The 18,626-nt window shown below is 58.1% G+C and overlaps 1 protein-coding gene across 2 annotated transcripts in view; it reads right to left on the minus strand.

Moving 5' to 3' along the window:
- BCOR (BCL6 corepressor) overlaps positions 1-15,257 on the minus strand; it is a 111,905-nt gene extending 96,648 nt beyond the window's left edge. Inside the window, exon 1 of one of the 2 annotated variants that reach the window (XM_070066658.2) lies at positions 15,138-15,257. The gene's annotated coding sequence lies outside the window, so the exon portion shown is untranslated. The remainder of the gene's footprint in view (positions 1-15,137) is intronic. The other variant, XM_089324235.1, reaches the window with a different exon arrangement.
- Between the last annotated feature and the right edge of the window lie 3,369 nt (positions 15,258-18,626).

The raw sequence follows: 18,626 nt of genomic DNA on the forward strand, positions 1-18,626 counted from the left end.
AAGTCCCAGCTGCTCCACTTCCGATCCAGGTGCCTGCTGCTGCACCTGAGAAAGCAGCAGAAAATGGCTTAAGTGCTTACATCCTTGAACCCATGTGGGAGACCCAGATGGAGTTCCAGGTTCCTGGCTTTGACCTGGCTCAGCCCTGCTGTTGCACCCATTTGGGGAGTGAACCAGCAGATGGAAGATCGCTGTGTGTAACTCTGCCTTTCAAATAAATACCTAAATCTTTGAAACACACACACAACAAGTAGGTAGGAGAGGAAGATTTGGGGAATTCCCAGTTGCCATGATATAATTAACATCCTTTCAAAAGATAGTCCTTCAACACACCCAATGCAAGTTACCCAAAGTGAGGAAACAGGCAAACAAAAGAAGGGCTCCTGACCTACGCATGCATAGCTATAAAGGAAGAATAAGTCACCTAAATTTTTCCTTCCCCGAGAAGGCCCGTCTGTTATGGCTTCACTGTGAAAATACCTTCCCAAGTTTGAGGGTACTTCGCAAAGCTCATGGAAAGTGGAATTAAAAGGTTAGGGGCCAGCGCTGTGGCCCTATATGCTGTGGCGCTATGGCTGGTAAAGCTGCTGCCTGCAGCGCCGGCATCCCATATGGGCGTGGGTTCGAATCCTAGCTTCTCCCTGCTAATACACCTGAGAAAGCAGCAAAGCGTGGCCCAAAGTGCTTGGGAGACCCAGAGGAAGCTCCTGGCTTCGGATCGGCCCAGCTCTGGCCGTCACGGCCATTTGGGGAGTGAACCAGTGGATGGAAGACACACACACACACACACACACACACACACCCAGTAACCTTGCCTTTCAAATAAATAAATACATCTTTGAAAATAAAAGACAGGTTTATTTTGGTGCAAAAAGAGTTTGAAATCTGTGCACTGTGTTGACATAAGCATTTGTTTTCTGGGAACCTCGCAAAGACTTCCTACAGGGGCCTGTTGCTCCAATGTGCTATGTCAACTACAGCCTCAGGCCTGCCTACTGGCTCCCACCATGCCCTGTGTCACCTCCATCCCGCCCTGTGTCACCTTCTCTTTTCTTCTTGATCAGGGACAGAATCCATTTCTCCTTTGCCTTGACAATAGAGCTGCCATTCGCCAACTTGGTGGCTTTGTGACAATTTGGAGAGGGATGCCCTTGGGCCTGCATTTCAGCCCTCCCTCCATGCTGTGGTGGCTATGGCTCTTTGTGCACCGACTACACGATCTGATCCGGCAAACCTGCCTGAGAAGCCGGCTGACCGTTTAGTTTTGAGCCACGAGGCTGCTGCTGAATCCAGATCCCTCCGGCTTCCACCAGCGGAGGGGTTGGCACTATAGACCCGAATCACCTGAAGGGTGGCTGGCCTGAACCAGAGCCATCCCGGGAAGTCGGGGCGAGATCAGGAACGGGGCACGTGGGTCAGAATTCACCCAGACGTTCTCCTGGAGCTTAAGGAGAGCCTGAGCCCCATGCCTGAAAGGCTTTCTGAAAATGCACTCTTAGCCAGGGAGAAGGAAGCAGGCCCGAAGGTCCCCGCGCCTTCTGGGTTTTCGGAAATGGGAAGCGGTTGGGTTTCAGATGGAGGGAAGGTGTGTCCGGTCGAGGGAGTCAGAGAAAGCAATAACTGCCAATTTCAAAGCAAAACCAAGTCATGCTTTTGCCACCACCTTTTTTTCTCGCTGTCTCCCAGTCCCGCCACAATGAAATAGCAGATCAAAGGCAGAGGCAAATACAATTATGTCGCCTGTGAACCCCCTAGCATGAAATTAGAAGTCAAACTCCCCATTCAGGGGTTAGAGGCAGGGATAATGGGAACCTGGGGCCCCTTGCGTCACAACACTGGACGCAGTGTTGTGGAGACTGAAAACCACACCTGCGGGGGGAGGGGCACACATCGCAAGTATGAAGTTAATTTCTTATTTTCAGAAACGTATTGACGACAGTCCTAGCTCCGTACCAAATAAAGAGATCTGTAGATTGTAAAGGGGGGGTCGGGGGGTGATCTGTAAGGCAACAGTGGAAAGAACACTATTGGAGGCTCACAACAGATGTCCCCCAAGATGGTGGCGGCCGGACCGCCAGGGCCTAGCCTATCGCCCTCTTCCCTTTCAAGGCCAAAGAGCCTAAGACACATCTGATCCCTCCGCTCAGCTCTTCTGGGTCCTTCCCACACCTGACAAGCTCACGGAGACAACTGTCCTTTCATAGTTTCTATTTTTCATCAAATCCGTATTTGCCTTAGAGTTCCATTTCTTTTACCCTGGCCTAATTTTAGCTCTCTGCTTCCCCCTGCCCCCATATAATTTCTGAGGCCTCTTGAGGGTATAAACGCCTATTATAACATAGACTATTCTGTTTAGAGCCACTGCTAATTAAGCTTAGCTCTCAAGGGTACCTGGCATGGCTTTTTTCCCCCCCTTCCCAATGCCCACAAGTTCTTTGCCATTTCTCCCAACTGAGAGGTAGGGGCCATGCTGCTTGCCCTTGAATTTGAGTGGACAATCACAACTAGAGACTATCACATAAGGGAGGCTTCGCGAATTGTAAGGGTGCATGAGAAAAGGTAGGCCAGCTTCCAGCTTTTTTTTTTTTTTAAGATTTTAATTATTTTATTTGAAAGGCAGAGTTACAGAGAAAAAGGGAGAAACAGAGAGAGAGAGAGAGAGAGAGAGAGAAAGAGATCTTCCATCCATTGGTTCACTCCCCAAATGGCTGCAATGGCCAGAGCTGGGCCAATCCGAAGCTGAGAGCTTCTGCCAGGTCTCCCACAGTGGGGGGTGAGAGGGGGGAGTTCAGGAGCCCAAGCACTTGGGCCATCTTCTACTGCTTTCCCAGGCCATAGCAGAGAGCTGGATCAGAAGTGGAGCAGCCGGGATTTGAACCGGCGCCCATATGGGATGCCGGCACTGGGGGCAGCAGCTTTACCTGCTACAGCACCAGCCCCCCAGCTTCCATCTTACTTGCGGGAAGGCTTTGGGGGAGCCCGAGCTTTTCCAACCCTCACTACCCTGAAGCCACCACAGGGTGAGGGAGGCCAGGCCACACAGAGAGCCTGTGTTTGTGCTATGCCACGCAGCTGAGGGCCCAGTCCCAAGCCAGACATGTAGGTGAAGATGCCTCCGCACGACTCCAGCCCTTAGCTGTGGCATCATTCCACCAAATTCCAGACCCACAGACTCTGAGCAGAACTCAATTGCTTCTGCGCGCCCTGGCAGCACACAAGCTAGAGAGGAGGAGAGCGGGCTTAGAACATGCTGCTAAGCCCACGGAAGAAGGAGAGCTGGATTGAAAATAAAAGTGTGCAGAGCAGGAATTTGTGATGGGAACGCACACCCTCCAGTGCTGCTAATCAACTGTCTTGCTGCGGATGAAATCCTGGTGACCTGCCTCCTCCTCCAGTTCCATCCTGCACTTGCCATCAAGGATTTGCTTAAAGGGCGCTTTCTGTTTCTCTCTCCTGACTTACACTGGCTGTACCAGGGCGCCAGCTCACTAGGTCAGGAAGCAAAGAGCACTGCCAGCAGGCTAGTGTTGCTCGCCCATCCATTGTCTCCTCTCCCTATGTTTTCCTGGCCACTCAGGGCTGCCACGGGGAGGGAGTGAGTGCCGACTTCACCTTCTGCCCAAGTCCCACAGGTCTCTGCCTTCCCACTCCACTTCCTGACCCGTGCTACACCCTGGGCTCCTGCAGGAGCTCCCCTTCACACAGCTGGGGCACGCCTAACCCTAACCCTAACCCTAACCCCAACCCCACAGGCTGCCAGGCAGTGCATGTGGCCTCTGCCCCACAGCCAGCCCCTGGTGCCCAGGCAGCCCGCTGACCTTGACCCTGACTCCCAGGCTACCCTTCTGGGGAAATGCTTAGCCTAGGGAGACCTGAGGAAGGGCCGGGGAGCCCAGGGCTTACCTGCTCCTCCTCTGTCCCCCTCCAACACAGCATGCAGGGAGCAGGAGAAAGAACAAGTAAAGGAGCCTGCCATGGGGCTGCCCAATTGGCCAAACTGGGGGGAGTGTGTGAGTGAGTGGGGGGGAAAGGGGGAGGGAGGGAGGGGATGGTGAGAGGTGTGGCGCTACAGAACAGGCCAGAATAGGAGCAGCAAAGAGAAGCAGGCTCCTCTCCGCCCTGCCAAGTGCCAGCAGGCGAGCAGGGTTCAGGGGCTGAAGAGACAGCACAGATTGGGGTGAGGTGCCATCCCTGCTGCTCATGCAGCGCAACTAGGGACCAGGGTACAACTCACCCTGAAGTCCAAGGGCCTCGGACCAAAGGCTGGTACGGCTGGCTCCCCAGGGCCACAGCTTCGGGGCCGCCTGCCTATTAGACCATGGAGTCCTGTGGCTCCAGTTCCCACAGTGTACAAGTAACTCTTTCTTCTGACCCGAAGCCCAGCCCAGTGAGACCTGTGCCCAGGTAGGGCCTTACACAAACCTTCCTTTCTACACTTCAAACAATATCAGCCCAGATCCTCCCATCACTCCTTCAAGGGCAAGGGCACAGTAATTATGAAAAGCTTATTATTACCTGCCTGCTGCTTCACATGCAATTTCTTCACCTAATCTTTCTCCAATCTCGTGACGTAGGCATTCTCATGCCCATTTTATAGATAAGGAAACTGAGGCACAGAGATTACACAACCCTTAGGGGTAGAGCCCCCATCTTAAGCACGGAGATGTCTTGCTCCTGAGTTTTCAGCTATAGCGGTTGATCTCCCAAACATTCTGACCACTCATGCTGGGCCAGGCCCTCCACAGGGCTTGCAACGATAAGTGAACCAGTCCTCGCCCTTGGGAGTTTGCAGTTTCAGCAGGGGGAGACACAGAGATTTCGGATGGCAGCTAGGCCAAATACTGTGGGACCCCAAGCTGCTCCTCCTGTCCGTCCTTGGACACTGGCTGCCGGCTGGCTCTCTTCCCATGCCTGTCTTCCTCCCTTCTGTCCACGGGGTCTGCACCCACACTCCTGGAAGGGATCCTGGCCCCCTAACTTGCCGAGCGAGGCTGTCTTGGTTGGAAGACTGTGCTGGCCTCCAGGACTCCCGGCGGGGGGCGGGGTGGGGGGGAAGGGGAGGAGCTAGATGCTGACGGCAGGTTTCCTGAGCTGGGAAATGGGTGCAGGGGCCCCAACGCTGAGCAGGCTGGTAGGCCCTCGCAAGGCTTTTATTGAAGCCTGTTAAAGGGCTTTGGGCTTCCTCTGATGAAAGGCGCTTAAGTGCATCTGGTTATGATTACAGGGGAGGAGAAAGCCAGGCGGTCTCTGGGGGGTTGGACCAGTCATCTGGCTCTGCCTTCCTCAGGGCAGAACTGGCTGCTGAGGAGGCCAGGTGTGGGGGGCCAGACAGGAAGCAGAGCCCATGCAAAACCCTCCAACTCTCCAAGGCTCCTGACCCCAGCCCCTGGCTCTGTCAGGCGCAACTCCCAGCAAACAGCAGTGAGGCTCAAAGATGCCAGGTTTCTTGGAGAAAATCAAGTTCACAATGGCTGCTGCCCACCCCTGGCCGGCAGCTCTTCCCGGGTCTCCATCCCCTTCCTTTTCCAAAAGTCTCCTCCCAAGAACCCCTGACCCTCCATCTATTTTCCCCGGCTGCTCTTTCTCCCTCGGATGAAGTTTAACTAGGCTTTTGCACAAGTGTTGCTGTAAGCGATAAAAACTACGGAAATGCAGACTTCCAAAAGTTAAAAAAAAAATGTTTTCTTTCTCCTTTTCAACTAGCCTGTACCGTTTCCCATAAAACATCCGTCTTTAAGGATGTTCCACGTCTCTGTAACTGACAACCATGCTGAATTAAAGGGAGAGATTAATATGAAAATAACGTGGCCGCCCCCAGAACGGCACCTGGCAGCCCCAAGCCGCTGGGTGCCGCGCCTGGCCCTGCGCCGTACTCCACGTGGGCACAGAGAGCTCTCAGGGGGATAGGATGGGTTAAACACAGTCCGCGATTGTAGAAACGAAAATGCATTTTTTTCTTACTGCTGCGTGTTATTATTGTCAAGTCTCTTTGCACCACCGTTTCTAAAAAGAAACCCGTGGGTCTGCACGGTCCTCCGCCGCCCGCTCGCTTTTTATTGTGCACGCAGCCTGGTCTGCGTGGATCCAGCACGTCGTGACCGCCTAGCTGGCGTGCGCGGACACCCTCGGATTGGCATTTCGATAAGAGCTGGGCGCATTGTCTCGGCGGCGACACACACACGCGCGCGCACGCGCGCACACTCACACACACATACACGTACACGTACACACACACACACACACAATGAAGGGCTACAGACCCCTGGCCAACCCTCCCCGAAACCCATAATTAGAGATGACCTTTGCGAGAGGCAATTAAAATATGGTAATGATCGATGCGCTCGCCTGTTTCCAAAAAGGCAAATGCACAGGTGTTGGCTTCAGGAGGTTCCACCTGGCCCGGCCGCGAGGCCTCCTACGGCTCATGAATGAACTCTTTCTCCCGGGAAGCTTCGATTCCCCGCTACCTACGCGAGCGCTGGCTCCCCTCCTCCCCTTCCCCTCCCCCATCAGTGCTCTCGCAGCCAGGAGCTTGCTGGCGGCGGCGGGGCTTTGTCATCGGAACGCACACACAGACACTCACACGCGCGCACCCGGCCACCACGGGACCGCGGCGTGTCCTTCCTTGTCGCACTCCCCTCCCAGCCCCCTCTTTTAAACAGCTCGTCCAAACCCTTTCTTTCGTCCTTTATGCGCGCGGTCCTTTGCATCGAGGGCTCAGGGAGTATTGTAGGGGGCCTCCCGCGCGGTGCGGGACCGTGGCGGGGAGGACAGGACCCGAGGCGCGCAGGGAGGACGCGTGGGCAGCCGGGCTTTGTTTTGGTTTTTGCCCCTGCCCGGAGGGCGGAGAAGCCTCGGCCGAGTTAGGGCCTACAAGCTGCAGGGAGCACCAGCCCCTCTCCCCCTCCGCCCGCAGAGCGCACGGAGAGCTCCCCTTTGGAGTACGCTCGGGACTTGGCGTGTGTGGGGCGCAGCGCTGAGGGGAGGGTCTCCCCGGCCACAAGTGGCTCTCCCCGCGCAGACAAATGTGCAGTGTCATTATGGTGGCTCCTGTTGCTCGGGGCCTCGGGGATGCTCCGAAGGCACGCGGGCACCCCGCCCCTGCATGGCGCTGAGGGGCGAGAAGCGGACTCAGGGGCTGGGGCTCCCCGGGGCACTGCCTGGAGGAGACGCCGCACTGGACCTTCCCGCACCTCCCCGGCTGCCTTCCGGGATCGCGAGCACGGAGCCAGGGCGGCCTCTCGCCTTTCATTACGGGGCCTACGAAAGCAGCAGCCCAGGCAAATATGTAGCTATTAAAATTAATCGCCCTGCGTTGTCAGCTGAACATAATGCAAATTATTTATGGGCTGTCTGCGCAATATTTATCATCGTGCAGGCTCCAGGCGCTTCGTGCCTCCCGGCCTCCCCCGCCCGCCCTAGCCCGCGCAGGACGAAGCAGCGCGCAGGCTGCGGCGGCCGGGGGACTCTGGGCACCCACATGGGGTTCCGAGGGTGCGGCATCAGGCTGCCTCCCGGGCCTACAGGCTCGCTGCAGTGCCTGCTATTTGTTATACAGGTCTTGGATGCCTACTATGTGCAAAATCGGCGGTCTTCGAAACGAGGGAGTAAAAACCAATTTGGAGACATCTGAAGCAGACAAGCTGGGGCCCTTGGGGAGACTCCCACGCTGCTCAAGTGGCTTTGGGGTGGCTTAAGTCTGTCCTCCGACCCGGGAAACCCCTGTTTTGCTCAAGCTGGATTCGCACTAGAAAAAAGCAAGAGCATCGGATGTGCCCCACAAATTTGAGTGCAAGGCGGTGGAGGGAAAGGGAATTCGGCGTCCTCCGAGCCTCAATACTTGCGCGCTGATCGCGGATAACAGATTAACTGCTAATTGTCGAAAGCGGCCAAGCATTCAGTTTATCACTGCTGGGGGCCCCTTGGTATTCGCTGCACTTTTTATATGTAAAAACAGCCTTGGTACCTCCTAAACGGCTTTTGTGTGGCTTTTGTTTCTCTTTCAAATACGGTGTTTTAAAAAACAGCAGCAACACGCCACCCCACCCCCTCTCCAACCAAGCCTGGCTTTAAAAAAAAAAAAAAAAAAACCAACCAGGAGGAGAAATAATCTATAGGACAATCCCCCCCTACTGGTCGGCGCTGGCGTTGGGGCTTTTTACGCAGATCAAGTCGCCCTGGGCTGCGGAGGTAAACAGGCTTTCGGCACCGCTGCTAAATGAATCACGAGGGGGAAGAACCGGGACTGCGAGGCGGAGGAGGCCTCGGGATCCGGGCTGGGCGCCAGGGCGCAGCACGAGGGGCAGCGGGGTGGAGGCGGGTTAACCCTGGCGGGAGGCCCCGGGGCCAGGGAGGTGAGAGGAACGCCGGTGGGCGGTCCGGCCGGAGGCCCCTGATGCTAGTCTTGGCGGCCGGGTGAAAGCGCTGCCTGGGCCCCGAGCCCCCCAGCGCGCCTGGGCACCTCCTGGGGCCGGCCACGCTGCGTGAGCCCATCTGCAGGGAAGGAGGCCGCCTAGGACCCCCTCTCACACAGCTGAGCAGCTCTGGGGCTGCAGGGGCAGAGGCAGGCCTAGGTCTTTTCTTCTGATGTTCGTTTTTGGAGAAGGATCACCGTCCCCACCTTGCTCTTAGCTGAGCGAGCCTGAGCCAAAGCCTACTTCTGGGGTCCCAGCGTGGGGTGGGGGTGAGGGTAGTGGCTATTTACGAACGTTGCTCTGCACAGGGACAGAAGGGGACATAGCCAGGAAGCTACTTTGAATTTATATTTCTCCTTCCGTTTTCTTCTTCTCGAAATACGATTGACCCAATTTAAAGGCCCCCTTTCCCATTAATCCCGAATTTTTGATGGGAATTTTTCTTAGAACAGCCTAAAGAGTCTCCCATTCGTTCTGAAACTTACTCTAAAATATGTAAAAAAAAAAAAGAAAAAAGAAAAAAGAAGAAGAGGAGGAGGTTCAAAACGCGGGTTGCTGGTGGATTTGCTGGTGGATTTCCTTTATCTCCAGCCTTCCTGCGTGGGTTTGAGGAGGAGCTGGTTTTTACTTTGTTAAAATCAGCAAATCACTTTGTTCTTTTTTTTAACTGGAGGGAGGCTGGCTGCTGACCACAGTGAAGTGGACAGGGCAGGCTGCATTTACACAATGCACTAACTAACTGGGTGCTCAGAAACCCATGGTGGGGGTGGGGGGGAGGTGAGGGGCAGAGTAGTGTTCCTGTTCCCATTCTCCAGGTGAGGGGGCTGCCCCTCCCCCTTCCCGTTGAACTGAGGCCAGAAACCAGGTGAACCCGGCCTGCTCCTCAGGTCAATGTCACTTAGCAAAAGGCTGTGTCCTTTGCTTGGGGACGTGTTTGCTGTGACCCGAGCCACCCTCTCGGGCTGGAGGCAGCTCCTTCCACAGCCTGCAGCCTGCACACCTCACGGATCGTCTCCTACGACTGTCTGTTCACTCACTTCCCTGCACCCAGCCACTTCCGACCCGGAGCCCGGCAGTCCAGTTTTTAAAGTATTTCTGCACACAGACCCTGTGGCCGTGCCGGAAGTGTTTTATGGACCCGTGAGCCCAGTTAATCCCAGAAGGCGAGGCAGGATTAGTCCCGGGGGAAGGTGGGGGGTTCCGTGGGGGTCGGGTGGCTTCGGCAGTGCGTGCCCCCTCCCCGATAAACTGGGAGATGTGAGCTAGAGTGCACGGGACCGGAGGCCTGCGGGCCCCTGGCTCTGCCCTCCGTCCTCTGGGAGACCAGGGCTGGCCGCGGAGAGCGCAGTTGTGCGTGCTTCCCCACCCCCGCCCCCGTTTTTCGTCTTGCAGCCCTCTGGAAAGGAGGAGAGCCGCAACTCGCGGAGGGAGCCGGAAAGAAACACTTAATCACCGGCGTCTCGCTGCTCGTCACGCGAAGATGGCAGCGCCTCCCCTGGGTTTCAAGGTTCCGGGAAAGGCGTGTGTTCTGCCTTGAGGCGCGCGAGCTGCCGCGCTCCCTCCCTCGGCTCGGCGGCCGGCCCGGGCTCACCGAGCTTCTTTCTCTAGGCCGACCGTGGGGGCTAGGCCGCGTCTGCGCCGCCCTGGGAAGGACCCTCGGGGCTTGGCGAGCTGAAAGGGACGCTCAGAGGGGGTGAAAACACACACTGGTCCGGGGCACGCAGGGGCGTCGATACAGAACGTGCACAGTGCGCTCCTACTGCGGTGGCCAGAGGCCGAACCAGCCTCCGCGGGAGAGGGGGCTTACACAGCCACCTGCACACACCCCCCACCCGGCCCCGCTGCCGTCCCTCCGTTCTGACCCCGGGGCCATGGCGAAACACGGAGCGATCAGGTCCCCGCCGGCAGCCCCACTTCCCGGGGGGAGCCGAGGATCCCCGGGTCCACCCGCGCGTCCCGCGGGTGCCAGCGTGCGCACAGACGCCAGGGAGGAGGGGGGCAGCGCGGCCCCGGCACCTGGACTCCTCTCGGGCGGGCGCAGCACACAGCCGCTGCTGGCTGCCGAAGCGCCCGAGGAGGGAGGCAAAGCGGGGGCCCGGGAGACCGGCTGCACGCTCAGAACCCAGGGTGTGCGCGCGTGCCCGTGGCCGGGGGAATCGGTGTTTAAGGGCAGGCAGGGTGAGTGTGAGCAAGCCGGCACCAGCCGTCCCGAGGCCGTGGGGCTCCGTGCCTAAGGCTGGCTTGCTCAAGCGGAGAGCTTCGCGAGGCGCCGCCGGGCGTCTGGCCAGCTCCGTGGGAGGAGCCCGGGGGCGCGCCCGGAGCCAGGGGACTGGCGAGAACCAGCCGCCCTCGCAAGCGGCCGTTTAGCTCCGCCGCCCAGGACCACTGACACTCCGCGATAAGGAGCTCCCGAGCAATCGGCTGCCCCCAGCCCCTAGTCACCCCCGCGCTGCCGGATGCTCTGTGGCTGCGTGGGTCAGGGGCCTTCGCCCAGCCTTCCCTGACCCCGTCGCTGTCAGAGCCAGTTCTAGGACTTCCGCACCACAGACCGGAACTTTCCTTTGCAAAGTAAGGGCCAAACGTTGGGCTTCCGGGCTCTCCCCATCATATTTGCCTTTGGAAGGTTGGAGTCCAGGCAGTACCCTCCAAACACCTCCCCACACCAAACAGCTTGCTTTCACCCCACTGCCCTGGGCAAGCCGCACAGCCGCTGCTCACTGCGCTCAGCCCTGGGCCCAGCCCAAGCTGTGCTGTAGCAGCTCTAGACCGAAGGGTCAAATGGCTGTCTCAGGATTGCTCTGCTGGTGCCCCAATACTGGAAATACGGAGAACACCGCCTCAGATACACTGCCTTGGGGTTAGGATTTGAACTCAAGTTCCAGTTCCCTAAGGCTCATATGGGAGCCAGGGATTTGGGTATGGTGGAAAGGACACTGTTACCCCTTCTCCCCACCCCCACCCCGGCGGGGGGAATGTTAAGAAGACAAAGCAGGCCCCCACTGTCTTCCTTGGACTTCCCCCTAAAGGCCTGCCGGTGCAGGACAGAGTGTTTTGTTAATGGCGCTCATTGGGGTTGGATTAATGGCAAGTTGGCGTGAGGGTTCAGGCACCATTCATTCCATTACCCAGCCTGGCGCTGCAGCCTCACAGAGCCGCACCGGCTGTTTCAGACCCTGCAGCGCACTCTTTCGGGCCACCTCCTCCTAGAGCTGAGCACACGCGGCTCTGCAGGTGTACCTACGGGTGAGTTTCACTCTGCTCTGGGCAAGGAGTGTGGCCCGCAGTGGCCCAGGCTGCCAGTGGGCCACATTTTACTGATCCACAGAGGGAAGTACTACTTGTGTAAACAGAATCGGGGGAATTTCTAGTGTCAAAAGGGTCTCTGGCAGGATGGGGAGGGCTGGGGCCATCAGGGGCCTGAGGAGGCCTGCGCCCCCTACCTGGCCTCTCTCTCTCTCAGGTCACACATAATTCATTGGTGACACTGCCTTTTCCTTTTCAAAGGGGGCAGGAACGGCCTTTCCCTTAGTGGCTACAAGCAAGAGCGATGATCGCCTAATCAGTGCCCGGCTCTCAGTAGATCCTTATCTGAACTGTGCGTGCCAGGCTGCCAGTTCCCAAAGACAAAGCAAGGGCACCTCCGAGTTCGCTCTCCAGGCCTCAGGGTCACCTCTGGGACACCCCCTTCACAGCCCCAGGGCCCCCACAAGCTGCTGCCTGACCAGCCTCCCTCCAGAACCAGAACTCCAGTTCTCCAGCACCACCCAGAGTTCCCGGTTCCCCTCCTCCAAGCCCAAGGCATGCAAGTGAGAGTCCAAGGCTATCATCCCCTCAGCACACCCTGCAGCAGGTAAGCCAGGAAAGAGACAGCCAAGAGCAAAACGTGGGCTATGAAAGCCAGAAGCCAGGGCATCTACGTCTACTGCTCAGTACACCCCCCCCCCCCCCCCGGTCTGAGTTTGCAACCAGTGATCCATCAATCCCCAAATAGAAAGTATAAAATAATGCCTTCTTGGAGTTCCATTAATTAAAAGTTCTCGAAGGTGTGCAGAAAGGGACTCTGCCTTCTTGGGACACACAGCAGCTGAGCCAAGATAATACTCAGCTCAGCGCCTCCAGTACACATGTTTAATAGCCGGCAGAGAGCAAGGTTCGCATCTAGCAATTAACCACTTCTCACAGTATTTATAAGTGATTTCAACGTGTACTGGATTAAAAAAAAAAAAAAAAGCTCAGGACTGGTGCTGTGGCGCAGCGGATCCCATATGGGCACGAGTTCGAATCCCAGCTGCTCCACTTCTGATCCAGCTCCCTGCTAATGCACTTGGGGAAAGCAGCGGTGGATGGCCCAAGTGCTTGGAACCCTGCACCCACATGGGAGACCTGGAAGAAGCTCCTGGCTCCTGGTTTCTGCCTGGCCTGGCCATTTGGGGAACGAACCAGCTAATGCAAGACCTATCTCTATCTCTACCTCTCTCTGTAACTCTACCTTTCAAATAAATAATATTAAAACACACACACACACACACACAAAACCCCGAGTCTTGCTTGAAATATACACACAGGCAGCCAGCATTTTGATGGGGACACATTGCCGCAGCTGTCTGCCCGCAGTTATCTGGCCCCTCTGAGCAAGAATTCGCGTTTTCTTTTTTTTTTTTTTTTAGCTCGAGAAGGGACAGGCGGCCCTCATGGCTCTTCGTTCAGCAGTCCCCTGGCAAGCAGCCTATCCCCCAAAGCACCGGCGACAGAGGCGGCCGCATTAATACTCGCGGGCAGCCCGCTCTGCCCTACACTGTCATTTTTTCCATCGGTCAGGATCGGGCTGGGGAGGGGCGTTCTCCTCCGAGGGGCTCTGCACGGATCGTTGGGTTTTCCCCGGCGAACTTAACACGGAGGCAAAAGGGGCAGATGGAAACCAGGCCTCGGCTGGCCGGGCGCGCAGAAGCGCCGCACTCGGCAGCTCGACGCAAAGCCAGGGCTGGATTTTCGCAGCCCGGGCCGGCGGCCTCCCCGCGCCGGCGCGATCCTCTCTCCCCCGGGCTCAGCAAACGTGCTCGCTTAATTCCGCCCTGGAGACAGCAGCTGTGCGGCGAGACGTGGGGTGTGTGTGGGGGGGAGAAAACCTGCAACTTTTCCAACAGAAAGTGTGTGCGCACTGGAGAGGTGAAGGCCCACCCCGATTCTGTGCACGTAGCGACACAGCATCTAATCAGTGTCACTGCCAGGAATACGCTTCCGCGGCGGGCGACACCCGCCCCCGCCAACCTGCAGGAGGCGGCGGCGGGGTGGGGGGGGGATGCAAATGGCGTCTCGCGGCGTCCCAGACCCTGCGCGGCACCCGCTGCCGCGACTCGGAGCAGACGTTGCAGCGAACCGAGGTGCAGCGTCTGGGGACGCGAACACGCCGGCAGATCGAGCCCTTCTCCGGCGCCCGGGTCGCGGGAAAAGGAACTAGCACCACTCCCTACTCCGAGGCCATTCTCCCGCCCCCACCTCCGGAAGAACCGCCCTTCCTCGACTGGGGTGGGGGGCGGGAAACTTTAGAAAGACAACCGGTCCGCGCCTTCCCCGCCTGGCACCGCACAGGAACGTGGGTGGGCTTCCCGTCCGCCACCACACCACACTACCTGGCTCTTCCCGGGCCTCGGACCCGAACCTCGTGGTCTAACGGAAGCAGAGTACATTTCGGGCCACTCGGCCGCGGGGAGACACCAAAGTCGGGCATCCCCAAGGGTTCTGGCCGCTGGCCAAGTTTGTGTCCTTTCCCTCCCACGCCGGAGTAGCGCGCGCCACTTTGGGAGAAGTCGGAGTCCCTCACCCCCGGGTCACCCCTGTCTTCTCCGAGGGGGCCGATGGTTTCTCTACAGCACCTCCTCCCGCCTCGCAGTCCCCGCGCGGCTCCCACACCCCCTGGGGAGGCCCCAGAGATAGCCCGCGTCTTCCTGTGCTCGCTCTTCCGGGGGAGGGGGAGGCGGGTTCGAGTGCGTTGGCCACCGCTGCGGCCCGCAGCCCCGCGGAGCCACCTCGGCGGCCCTCCCCGGCCTCAACCAAGGCTGAGGCTCTCCCAGCGTGGCCCCGCGGGGCGTACCCTCCCCCCGCCGCCGCGTACTGGGGCGCCCCTGGGACGCAGGCAGGGATGGCGGTTCCGGGCGTTCCGGCATTTGCATGCAAAAAGAAAACAAGGCCGGCCACTGCAGGAGCGGCGCCTCCATTCTAGGGGGTTCGGACGCCCGCGCAGTCTCCGCGTGGGCTCCGCTCTCGCCGCAGGGGCCCGCTTCCGTCCCGGCTTCCTCCCAGCGATTCCTCGTCCCGCCTGCGCCGCACCACGCGGAGCTCCGAGAGCCGGGGCTCCCACACCGGCCCCTCCATAACTCGCGCGCCCTCCTCGCTCCGGGCTCAGGGCGCCGCTCGCTCCCAGCGCCCCCAAGTGCTCCGGTTCCACCTGGGGCTGCAAAAGCCGCCGCCCCGCGCCACCCCCGCCCGCCCGCCCGGCCCGGAGCGGCCCGGCCCTAGTCCCAGCCCGGCTCCCCCGCCAGCTGCGCCGCCACCGCCGCACGTGACCCGCCCCCGTCGCGGCTTCCGCTAAGCTGCCTGTTCCGGAGCACAAACAATTTCGGCTCTGACGCGGGGTCTCTCGGGCCCGGGCGTCCTCTGCTCCCTGCTACCCCCCCCCCCACACCCCCCTCTTCCGGGTACTAGAACTCCAAACAAGTCGCTGACCTTCGGGCGGACCGGCTCCGGCTTCCACCGACTCCGGCATTCCGTTCAAACCCTGCAGCCGCGGCTTCTAAGATTTCACTCCGCGCCGGGCTCGAGGGGGAGGGGGTGATTTTCTCCGGGAAGCGGGTGTCTCAGATCGAAAGAACCACTTCACTCTCCTTCCCTTCCTCCGAAGTGAGTTTTTAGACTCTCTGGAGGCCCGGGGGGCGGGGTGGGGAGAACGGGAGCCAGGCGCTCGCAAGGACCCCCTCCTCCCTGCACATGCCGCCTTGTCAAGTGTGACCCGATTTCCAGGGTCAGCGGCAGGGGGCCTGGCCGGCTTCGGAAATACCACCAATCGGTGGGCCGTGGCAGCGGCCAGAGCTGGGCTGGAGTGCAGATCCTGCGCTAAATTGGCAGCGCTGGCTCCCACTTCCGCCTCTGTGCCAGGTACTTGATGTGCACGGCCAGAAACTGAGGCATAGCGAAAGGACACACTTGGATGGTTCTCTGGGTTACCCAGCTAGTTAACTGACTTGGTGGGAAGTTGATCCCAGGAATCGCTGAGTCTCCGCAGGCTGTAGTAGGTGTCAGTGCTCCCTATGGTATCAGAAGTACCCACCGATTGACAAGCCTCGAGCCCGCCCGAGGGCTATGGACTTTACCCGTAGCATTGTGGTGCACGTACAGCAGCCGATTTGTGGAGCCAGCAGGTGTCTGAGTAAGGGACTGACAGAATCATTGATGGAGAAAACAACCCTCACCCTTGTCCCTTCTAAGAGGATTGTCCTATCTTAATAAAATCCCTGGTTGTGTTGTGAGCGCAGGAAACTCTTCAAAAAATACTCTGAGCCGCCGCCCCCACCCTTCACTCACTCAGCAAGCACTGGAACTTGCTAAGGTGCATACTCAAAGCAGCTTCAAGTTGGGGGTCAGCCGTTCCCCCCACCCTCTCCTGTTCTGTAGCCTTCTGCTCAGCTCACTGTCAGTGAAGCGGTTCTGAACCTAGCAGGTTGGGAGGCGGGGGCAGCCTTGGCTTGCCTTCCACAGGCCAGGAGCTCAGTGCGAGCGGGCCTTGCAGCTCGGAGGTTACTTTTGAGCCCGGGGACCCCACCGTGCAGCTTGCTGTGAGGTCACATCTGCAGGAAGGCAGTTGCCTACTTTAAGTGACAGCTCTGCAATGCTGGGACCCCACTGATGATTTGGAGAGCTGTGCCCGGGGTGGGGCATTATGGTGCCCGCCCCCGTGGGGGCCTGAGCACTGATACAGCTCAGAACCATGTTTAGGGAGACTGCTTGGATGTAGTTTGAGACCATGTTGTAATCCCCCCCCCCCACGCCAGCTTCTAAGCCTAACCAGTTGTCCCTTCCATGTCACCAATTGGGCAACCCGAACTAAGAACACATTTCAATTCATGCTTTCCAATTTGACCCACCCAACACCTGTTGGCTACCTCTGGGGGTTAAGTCACTGTGCTACACAGGACCTGGAACAGGAAAATGCTTACTGGCTGCTGCTAATTATAGCCATAGCCCCGCCCCCTTCCTTCTGTCCCTCACCCCCTCCCTCTGACAGTTGTCTCTTTTGGCTCTTGTTCCTACGATTATTAACCAAGAAATGAAACCGTGCATTTTATCTCGCAAGTTACAACCTTATCTTGATGATCAGACTGGGCTTTCGGCGGCCTCTGCCACCGTCTGGGCTGGCGTGGCCAGCAGGACCCTGTGACTTCAGCCTGCGCCCAGTCCAGGTTGGAAGCATCCAGCGATCTCCAAGGCGGCCACAGGCCTGAGTCCCACATCGCTGGATCGCAGCTGAGCACAGCCTTACCGAGTCTCACTCCTTGTGCAGAGGGGACTGGTGACAAGTGATGCTGAACCGGAGGTTCGCGATGCTAATTTGATTTATTATCTGTGTACAGCCTGGGGAGGAGAAAAGGCTCATAAAAGCGTTCTAGGCTGGTCATACTGAATGTGAGCATTTATTTATCTGCAAAGCTGCCCAACGTCCCTGCAGGAAGTCGCGGGCGCAGCAACCCTGACTGCACAGACAAAAGTCTCCCCTTTACACAGGGCTGCTTTTATTGTTTCCAACAGCTTTGTGCTTTCCCTGGGGGAAGAGGAGAGTCATACAGTGCGTTTTCTTCCTTTTTTCTCACGCTGCAGAGGAAGTGATGTTGTGGAAACAGTGGCATTCGCTTGGCCTGCAAATCGCACTGGAGCCAATGTTTGGAAAAGCTCGGTGCACAGTGGCACTCGCATGTTTCTCCTCCTCCCGGCCCCAAGACCCCACCCCTAGGCCAGGGCTGAGCGAGGGGACGGTGCTCGCACACAGGTGGCACAAAGCAAGACAAGCCGTTCTTGGGAATGGTTCCCTGGCTCCAGGGGCCTCTGTGGGGTGGGTGTTCTTGAGCCCTTGAGCTTATGTGGGAGTGAGAGTAAAGCCCCCACAGACCCCAGGGAGCACCTTTCACTCCTTCTGCACTCATTGGACCTTTGCCGATTGACCATTTTGTGCCAGGCACTGTACTAGGCTTGGGCGTGCCCTCATGCACTTGACATTCTACTTTGCCCCTCCTACCAGATCCTGGATGTGCAGGACAGATGTTGTGGGGAAGCAGTAAGCAAGCTGCTACTTGAGACGCCTGCATCCCATATCAGAGCGCCTATTCCAGTCCTGGCTGCCTGGTGTTTCTGATCCAGCTTCCTTCTAATGCGCCTGGGAGGCAGCAGATCATGGCTCAAGTACTTGAGTTCCTGCCAAGTGGGAGATCTAGATGGAGTTCCTGGCTCCTGGCTTAGGCTCGGGAAGTGAACCAGTGGATGAAAGTGCGCGCGCTCTCTCTCTCCCTTTCTCTCTCTCTCGCTCTGTCTTTTTAAAAAGATTCTTTAGGTTCTACCCCTTCACAGCCAGCCTCTTCTCTCCTTCATCGACTGCCTTAGTGCAGATCCTTGAGGAGCCTCTGATGGACACGCTTCTCCCTCCTGCCCACACCCACCTCCTCCACCTGCTCCTGCTTCCACTAAGTCCTTCAAGCCCTGAGGAGCACAGGGCGAGGAGTCAGCCTCTCTTACAAAGATGGCTCAGAGGCCGGCGCCACGGCTCACTAGGCTAATCCTCCGCCTTGCGGCGCCGGCACACCAGGTTCTAGTCCCGGTCGGGGTGCCGGATTCTGTCCCGGTTGCCCCTCTTCCAGGCCAGCTCTCTGCTGTAGCCAGGGAGTGCAGTGGAGGATGGCCCAAGTGCTTGGGCCCTGCACCTGCATGGGAGACCAGGATAAGTACCTGGCTCCTGCCTTCGGATCAGCGCCGTGCGCCAGCTGCAGTGCGCTGGCCGCGGCGGCCATTGGAGGGTAAACCAATGGCAAAGGAAGACCTTTCTCTCTCTCTCTCTCTCTCTCTCTCTCACTGTCCACTCTGCCTGTCAAAAAAAATGCATAATTAAACTCTAAAAAAAAAAAAAGGAAAAAAAAAAAAGATCGCTCAGAAGTCCCACCCAGTGACTTCCAC

Source organism: Oryctolagus cuniculus, chromosome X, assembly GCF_051225735.1.
Source record: "Oryctolagus cuniculus isolate XC-2025 breed Fujian yellow rabbit chromosome X, ASM5122573v1, whole genome shotgun sequence".
NCBI classification, from domain to species: domain Eukaryota; kingdom Metazoa; phylum Chordata; class Mammalia; order Lagomorpha; family Leporidae; genus Oryctolagus; species Oryctolagus cuniculus.